Source organism: Pocillopora damicornis, chromosome 9 (genome assembly GCF_964200805.1).
Source record: "Pocillopora damicornis chromosome 9, jaPocDami1.2, whole genome shotgun sequence".
Lineage (NCBI taxonomy): Eukaryota > Metazoa > Cnidaria > Anthozoa > Scleractinia > Pocilloporidae > Pocillopora > Pocillopora damicornis.
Genome location: NC_142678.1, coordinates 8,765,859 through 8,774,219, shown reverse-complemented (window position 1 = coordinate 8,774,219; position 8,361 = coordinate 8,765,859). Strand labels below are relative to the sequence as shown.

The window sequence follows — 8,361 nt, the reverse complement described above, 5'->3', positions numbered from 1 at the left end:
AGTTACATTACACCAAAGCACCTAAATTCTTATAACCACAATATCGCATGTGATAAAATTTACTTGTCTTGATATAATTGTCAGTTTATTTGGGCTACAGCGTAAAAAGGTAAGTTGCTTTCTGAGTCAGATGTTCGGAATTCCGAGCCAAATTTCCAGGATCTTCTCTTAAATATTGCAACACGATGACGAAATTTGGTAACTTTAAGTATTCTTGCTCTAATATAATTTACTGAAAATTACACATGACCACTGTCAATATCACAGATTTGTCTCAGTCGTAAAGTCTTTTAAATGCATCTGCAACGCTCCTACGATAAGGCAGCTATCGCATTGCCGCCGTTCTCTATTTATTGCGAGCAAGTGTTTGTGTATTTTAATCAATGACTTATGGTCCTTTCTGTGTCGGCGAGCATGGGAAGCACAAAATTTGTTATCAATTTGGAAATAAAAAGCCGTATACGTGTTGAGTTTCGAAAATTTGACAAAATTTGACAAATTTATTATTTCGCAAATGGGGGACTCTGGTGATAGCAACCAAGGACGCCATACGTAATACAAACCGAACCCTTATTTTTGACGATAATTTACAACCAGCGCCAATGGCAGAGGAAATTCAGTCGGCCCAAAGGAGGAAAAAACAAAGACCTGACTGGTCGTATAAAAATTGAAAATTGAGTTTAGTTTTGAGCTGATCAAGGAAAAAAATGATTTCATAATAAACTTTCACAGTCAATTGAAAATCATTTTTAGTTATATGTAATACCGTATTCCTCGAATAACCACCCACGCTCTAATAAGCCTCCTCCCCCCCAATTAGCGGCCACGCCCCAGCCCCTAAAATCAAACAAGCGCCCCCCTCCTTTTCTCCCACTTTTTCAAACATTTTGGATACGAAGAAAACCTGTGTTTATTTCCATTTTATGTAACTTTTTAAGCTTCAGGTAGAATAGTTTCTTATTTTAAGATAAATGTAATACCGTATTTCCTGGAGTAACTACCCAATCCCTAATAAGCCCCCTCCCCCAAAAGGCGCCACCCCCTAACCCATAATATCAAACAAGCGCCCCCTCCTTTTTTCTCACTTTGTCAAAAAGTTTGGATACGAGGAAAACCTGTATTTATTTCTATGGTGTTGGAAATCCTTGAATCATAAACTGTAGGAGTAATAGAAATCGGGTGAGTGTCTGAGAATCAATTGAGGGCTTTAAAATATTAGAACAATTGTCAATGGCTCTAACCAAACTACACTGAGTTCGAAGAGTGCTCGCTTAAAACTAGTGCTCACGCTCTTTTTCCTTGTCGTTATCCGTCATTTTTTATGCGGATAACCGCTGTCCTTTCTGTCCCAGGTGCCCGTGCAATGTGCGATCTGCTTCATGCGAAAAAAAAATGTTGAGTGCGAAAATTGAGTCGGTCCAAAGAGCAGAATTAAGGGATATTGGGTCTAACTGATCGTATGAAAATTCAAAATCTGCACTTAGTTTTACTCAAATCAACGGAAACAAAAAAGTGATGACACGATAAACCCTCATAGTCAATTGAAAACCATTTTTCAACATGTAAGACTTGAGATACACAAGCTCTATATAAAATATTTATCAATACTAATTCCTTTCACGTTACTTAATGATTGATTATCAGTGGATGATAAGCCTAAAATATCCTGGCAGCTGTTTTTGACATTATGTCAACGTATAAGCGAAAGCAGTTTGTGTCTAAAATGCCCTTCACACTAGGAAAACTTTACGCGCACAAAAACGGGGTCTTTACCGCACATTCTTACCAAATACATTGCGAATAAAGTGTTTTACTCCAAGTGAAAGAGCAGAAGAGCCTCCTAAAAGGTACATCTAGCACTTTCTTTCTGCAGGACATTGTCACCAAACCAACCGACTCGTTTTAGTCACTTTCAAACTGTTCAAGCGAATGATTATCCATAAACAGTTTATAATCTCTTGGCCTTAATTACAAGGATGAGTTTTCGTCTACCCTCACACAACCATCTAAGCGAATATTACAGTGTTTTTTGACTTCCCTTGAAATTGCTAAGCTCCCAAGAATGTAGCATTTTTTGTCAAAATTTCATTGAAATAGGGTAAATATTTTATTCTCATTTTTATGTGTATTTTCTACTGTGATTATAATTACTGGACTATAAATATACATAATGTGAAGTGACAGGAAGCTCAATTCTATGATGTCACGAGTAGATGTAATTCAGTGAGATTATTTTAAATTCTGGATAACAGAAAGTTGTTATAGTGATAAACGTTTCTTCCATTGTAGGACCCGCAAAAAGGCTCCTTTTCGCGAATGTTCGTAAATTATCCAATATCTATGTTCGATAAAAACAAAGAAAACAATTTTATACCCTAAAAAAAAACTTTCAGGTCTCTTTGTGGCACCTCACAAGAATACAGGGGTCCTAATTACTTTTCCTTTGTTTAAAGTTGGAACGTTTTATAAATATCACCGTTGATAACCACATAATCCTCGCATACCCGAAAAAAGAAATTAGAAAATACATATGGATAAGTGAAATTGAAGAACTTGAAGTTGGAAGTAGCCCAAAAATGTTTTTCATGCGGAAAGCCATCAGCGTTAATTTGATAAAACAAGTAAACGAAAAAACAAAAGATAATATTTCACCGTACAGCCACGCCAGGTGCTTTTACTGTCAGCTGATGCCACCTAGGATTGAAAAGAATGATTTTTTATAAGCCCCTTATTTGCAATTTTGAAACTTTTGAGGCAGGAAAATATCATGTACTCGTAAGCAAATCTTTTAAGGCTGCTAAAGCAGGTACTTATGAAAACATGGGGGGTGGGGGCGGGGAGGTGGTAGTGCGTATAGAGGGTCTACAATAAATACTCATTATGAACACCAATTTCCACTGAAAGCTTTGATACATCAGGTAGTGGGCTCGGACTGCAGGTCCTACTTTTTGACATTTCACATACATGAAAACATACATCTAAATTTTCCTAGATGTAGATACTCAATATTGACTTTCTTTTTTTATTGTCTTTTCAACATATCTAGCCATAATTTTACATAAATCAATTTCTTACTCTCTGTGTTAAGACCTCAACTTTTCAGCCACGATTATCCCATTTTGAAACTTTATGGTCATGAAAAATCTATCCAAATTAGGTCCAGAAGTTTCCATCTAGGAAAGCCTGTAATACTATCGTTGCAGGACCCGCAAAAAAAGGCTTATTTGGGCTACAGTGTAAAAGAGTAAGTTACTTTCTCAATCAGTGCTCGGATTTCCGTGTCAAAATTTCCAGGATCAACACTTAAATATTGCAGTGTGATGACGACATTTTGTATCATTCAAGTACTCTTTCTCTTATATAATTTGCCGAAAATTACACATGACCACCGTCAACATCACAGATTTCTCTGAAGTCGCAATGGTTTTTTTAAATGCATCAACACAGCTCCTACGATAAGGCAACTATCCTATTGCTGCCGTTCTCTATTTGTTCCGAGCAAACGTTTATGTATTTTAATTAATAACTTATGGTCCTTTCCGTTTTCAGATTCCCTTCAGCAAAAACTTATAGTCTTAGAAAAATGAGTATCGTTCATTGAAGTGATACCTGATAAACGACAGGCGACCACCATAGAATAGAGAGACTTGGAACCTAAACTTGAAATTATCATAACTAAAACAAAAGAACTTCAAGAACAGGTAAGACAGCAAAGTTATTACTTTCAGTAGAATCTGCTGTTTTGTCGGCGGGTAGGGGAAGCACGAATTTTGTTATCAATTTGGAAATAAAAAGCCGTATACGTGTTGAATTTCGAAAATTTGACGTTTCAAGCCCTCTTGCCCATAACTACAAGGATGAGGTTTCGTATAACCTTACTCAACCATCTCAGCGAATATTACAGTGTTTTTTTACTTCTCCTGAAATTGCTTGACTCTCAAGAATGTAACTTTTTAATTACGGACCTACAGAAGACTTTGCCAAAAATTTTTTGAAATAAGGTAAATATTTTATTCGCATTTTTATGTGTATTTTTCGACTGTGATTATAACCACTAGACTATGAACATATATAATCTGAAGTGACAGGAAGCTTAATTCTATGATGTCACGAGTATATGTAATTGATATTATTTTAAATTCTGGATAACAGAAAGTTGTGATGGTGATAAACGTTTCTTCCATTGAAGGACCCGCAAAAATGCTCCTTTAGGAGCCAAAAATATCAATCAAGGGCGGATCCAGGGATTGGTCGGTGGGTCCCAACAACTCTCTTCTCTCACCATCGGACCTGTGACATGGTGGATTTTTTTTTTTTTTTTTTTTGCCACTTGTCTGACCCCTAAATTCTTGCAACTACAAGATTGCATGTGACCTGGTTATACCAATCAATATGAAATATCTAATATTTACTTGTCTTGATATAGTTGTCAGTTTATTTGGGCTACAACGTGAAAGAGTTAGTTGCTTTCTGAATCAGTGTTCGGAATTCCGTGTCAAAATTTCCAGGATCCATACCTAAATATTGCAATGTGAAATTTCAAGGATTCACAGTTAGATAATACAATGTGATGACGACATTTGGTAACATTCAAGTATTCTTGCTCTTATGTAATTTGCTGAAAATAACACATGACCACTGTCAATATCACGGATTTCTCTGAGTCGTAAAGTTTTTTTTAAAGCGTCTGCACAGCTCCTACGATAAGGCAGCTATCTTATTGCCGCCGTTCTCTATTTATTGCGAGCAAACGTTTGTGTACTTTAATTAATAACCTATGGTCCTTTCTGTGTCGGCGGGCAGGGGAAGCACGAAGTTTGTTATCAATTTGGAAATAAAAAGCCGTACACGTGTTGAGTTTCGATAATTTGAGGTTTCAAGCAGTAGCATGAATCGTCTGCCGGTGCAGCGTGCAAATGGTTAACCCTTCGAAAGTCATAATTTGTCACTTAATTATTTGTTGTTTGAATCCTCGGTAATTTGCTGGACAACGGCCATCATGAGCTAGTTATGACACAAAACGCCTTGGGAAAGTAAAAGGCCAGGTCTTATTTCAGATGACTGGAGTTAAAAGCCTTTAGTAAAGATGCGCGTCTCGAGTATAGCCATGTTCCACAAGTTTCCGTGCAGGTCCTGCGTTTCACCTGTTCTGAGATAGGTCTGACGTCTGCCTCACTCTGAAAGAGGAATGGAAGTGAAGAAAACAGAAGTCCTGGCAACCCCTACCCGTGACAGTCTATTCTGTGGCCAATGGTCGACCCCATTTGAGTCACTTTTGGTGATACGGTAAAAAATGCTCCACCCCCACCCCCACCCCCACCGCCACCCCCAGCAGGTTTATAGTTTAAGCGTCAAACTTGTGGCAGCGTTATCTAAAGCAAGTAACAGAACATTTGACAAACATAGCAGGACCAACATTGAAATCGCCCCCCCCCCACCCCCTTACCCTCTCGCTAGCTTTTGTGCCCACTTGAATATACTAATTGGCTGAGTTATAGTCGCCCAGTCTCCTAGGTCCAGAGAATGGCTGCGAAGGAGACTGAAAGTAACTCATCTTCTCGCTGGTTGTTGTGACCTTTTGAAGATGGCCAATTTCAAAGGAATTTCGCTGGGAAACTACAGAATTCTCAATACTATAATCAGAGTTCTGACAAAACAACAACAAAACAACTATAAATACCGAGAAAAATCAGTTTATTGACTAAAATCAACTGTGGTTATCAAAATTTACCATAGTGACTTAAATTAAGGTTATGAGTAAATACTATTCTATCAACACTAAAAAACTGAGAGATCCTCTTTCTAACATGAAAATTTTCAAAACATTTAATTTCTAGTCGTTATCAAGCACAAACGTCTTTTCTCAATATGCTAATTAGAGCATTCTCCTCCACTTCAGTGAAAGAGCACAAGTGCCTTTTGAAAACTATACTGGATGTTGACATGAAAATAACAATCTAGCAACTAAGTAAACTTGGTATATATAACTGCTCTTCTACCCTGCATTATGGAAAACGAAACAGATCTGGAATTATTCATCCTGACCACTGAAACGATGACTGAGTCTCGTTTTAGAACGCCGCAAAGTCAAACTCGGTTAACTCGAGCGTATTTCATGTATTTCAGTCATCTCTATGTGTAAAACATGTCCTTTGTTACCCTCCCTCCCCCTCCCCCTTTATACTTCAGGGAACACAACACTGATCATGGTCACATCTACAAGTCGGTATCAACCCTGTGCCGGTTTTCCATTTTGCAGGAAACCGTTAGAGGTGAATGAGAACGTTTTCCACTTGATTGTGAATCGTTACACCAAATTTAACATTTCGCAAATGGGGGATTCCGGTGATAGTAACCAAGGACGCCATACATAACACAAACCGAACCCTTATTTTTTAGGATAATTTACAACCAGTGCCAATGGCAGAGGAAATTCAGTCGGCCCAAAGGGCGGAAAAGCCAATAATGGGCCTAACTGGTCGTATAAAAATTGAAAATTGAGTTTAGTTTTGTGCTAATCAAAGGAAAAAAGTGATTTCATATTAAACTTTCACAGTCAATTGAAAATTACTTTTAGTTATATATAACACCGTATTTCCTCGAGGAACCACCCACACCCTAATAAGCCCCCTCCCTCAATAGGCACTACCCCCATAATATCAAACAAGCGTCCCCCTCCTTTTTTCTCACTTTTTCAAACAGTTTGGATACGAGGAAAACCTATTTTTTTATTTCCACTTTATATATAACTTTATGAGCTTCAGCTAGAATAGTTTCTTAGTAAGCGCCCCCCCCCCTTCCCTCTTTAAGCTTAAATTTTAAATAAGAGCCCGGGTGCTTATTCGAGGAAATAGGATGATTGAAATGCACAAGAATATTAAAAACTGACCTACAACTTTTTTTGTGCACGTTAACAACAGCTGCTATGTGCTCTTCATCGAAGAAATGTAATATTTACCCAACCATGACCAGCGCTATTATAGCAACATTCATTTTGTTGATTTGTTCCATTGTTAAAAGATCCTCCCCCTCCCCCACAGGAAATATCATCATTAGCCCCGCCACTTCCCCCAGTGTAACCACCACCACCGCCTGGTCCCTTGTTGAGTTTACGTAAACCACCGCCACCTCCGAACCCACTAACTAACCCTCCACCTTTTCCCCCCTGAAGATATCCTGAACCTCCTTTTCCCCCTCCTCCACTAGAGCTCGTTGCATTATGTCCATTACTATGGAAGCCGCCACCACCGCCACCTACAGTACAATCAAGAAGTGATCAGTGATTCTCTTACAAATAGCACCTACAAATTTAATTTCTTGCGATCAAACGGCGATCCGCAGTGTTCCGAAATGTACTTTAGTTCTTCATATTTGGAGTTTAATAAATGGAGATTCTTAGTAATAAAAAAGCTTATGAGGACAAGTCAGCGTAAAAATGCTGCAACTAACTCTTTATTTAATGCCACTGTTTAATCCAGATCCGCAACTGACGAATGAGAAACCTTGTTAAGTTTTTCGATGTCATCTCCTGCGGTATATTCGCGGATCGATGTCGATAATTAAATAAATATGCAGGAAATTTGAAAAGAAAAGAGCAAAATTTAACAGAATCTTAAGTCTTGTAGCAGGCACTTCCAAAGGAACCATCAAAGAAAATCTTAATTAATAACTAAAATTAACATTGAGAATTTTGATAATTACGGTTTTTATACATCCTTCAAATCAGCGACTAACTCTATCATTAAGTTAGAGATAGTGAAGCATGACAGTAGAATGCAACGAATTTCTCAGTATTTATAAAAAGGAAATTCTCCACCAACCAGAATTCACACAATTAGTAAGTCCTCCTTGTCCTTCTCTTCCCCCTGATCCCAGTGGCGAGTTGTTCCCTGCATTTCCAATGGTGTCTAGGGACGCATCACATCCCGGATGTTGTTCTGACATATTTTTGATTCCCCCCCCCCCCCCCACCTCCAGCTATGATTAAAGGCGTGTTGCTTCGTCTCACAACAAATGTACCTCCACCACCTCCAGCAGTTTTTAAGTTGGTCCTTCCTTCTGTTCCTTTTTGACCAACAAGTATATGAATGATCTCATCTTTGGTCAAAATAAAGTTTCCAATCATTCGTGCCCCTCTTCCACCGTTCTTGATGATACTGTCCTCACCGTACCCCCCTGAGGCTCCTATTGCTTCAATTCTGTATTCGCCAGTGTGTGGCACAGTCCATTGTTGAATACCGCTGGACAATGTAACTTGCCCGTCGTGATCCTGACCTGCGTAGTGACTTCCAATTTGGACTGGACCCGTATTTCCACTCATACCAAGAGTTCTAAACACTGCTGTAAATCCTGTATAATAAT

General features: G+C 38.4%; 1 pseudogene across 1 annotated transcript in view; it reads right to left on the bottom strand.

Annotated features, from left to right (window-relative positions):
* Nucleotides 1–7,092: 7,092 nt before the first annotated feature.
* Nucleotides 7,093–8,361, bottom strand: part of LOC149039980 (uncharacterized) — a 6,338-nt pseudogene continuing 5,069 nt past the window's right edge. Inside the window, exons 5-6 of the transcript XR_016179842.1 lie at nucleotides 7,821–8,349; nucleotides 7,093–7,254 (exon numbers count right to left, since the gene is read on the bottom strand). The product of XR_016179842.1 is annotated as an uncharacterized LOC149039980 (transcript). The remainder of the gene's footprint in view (nucleotides 7,255–7,820; nucleotides 8,350–8,361) is intronic.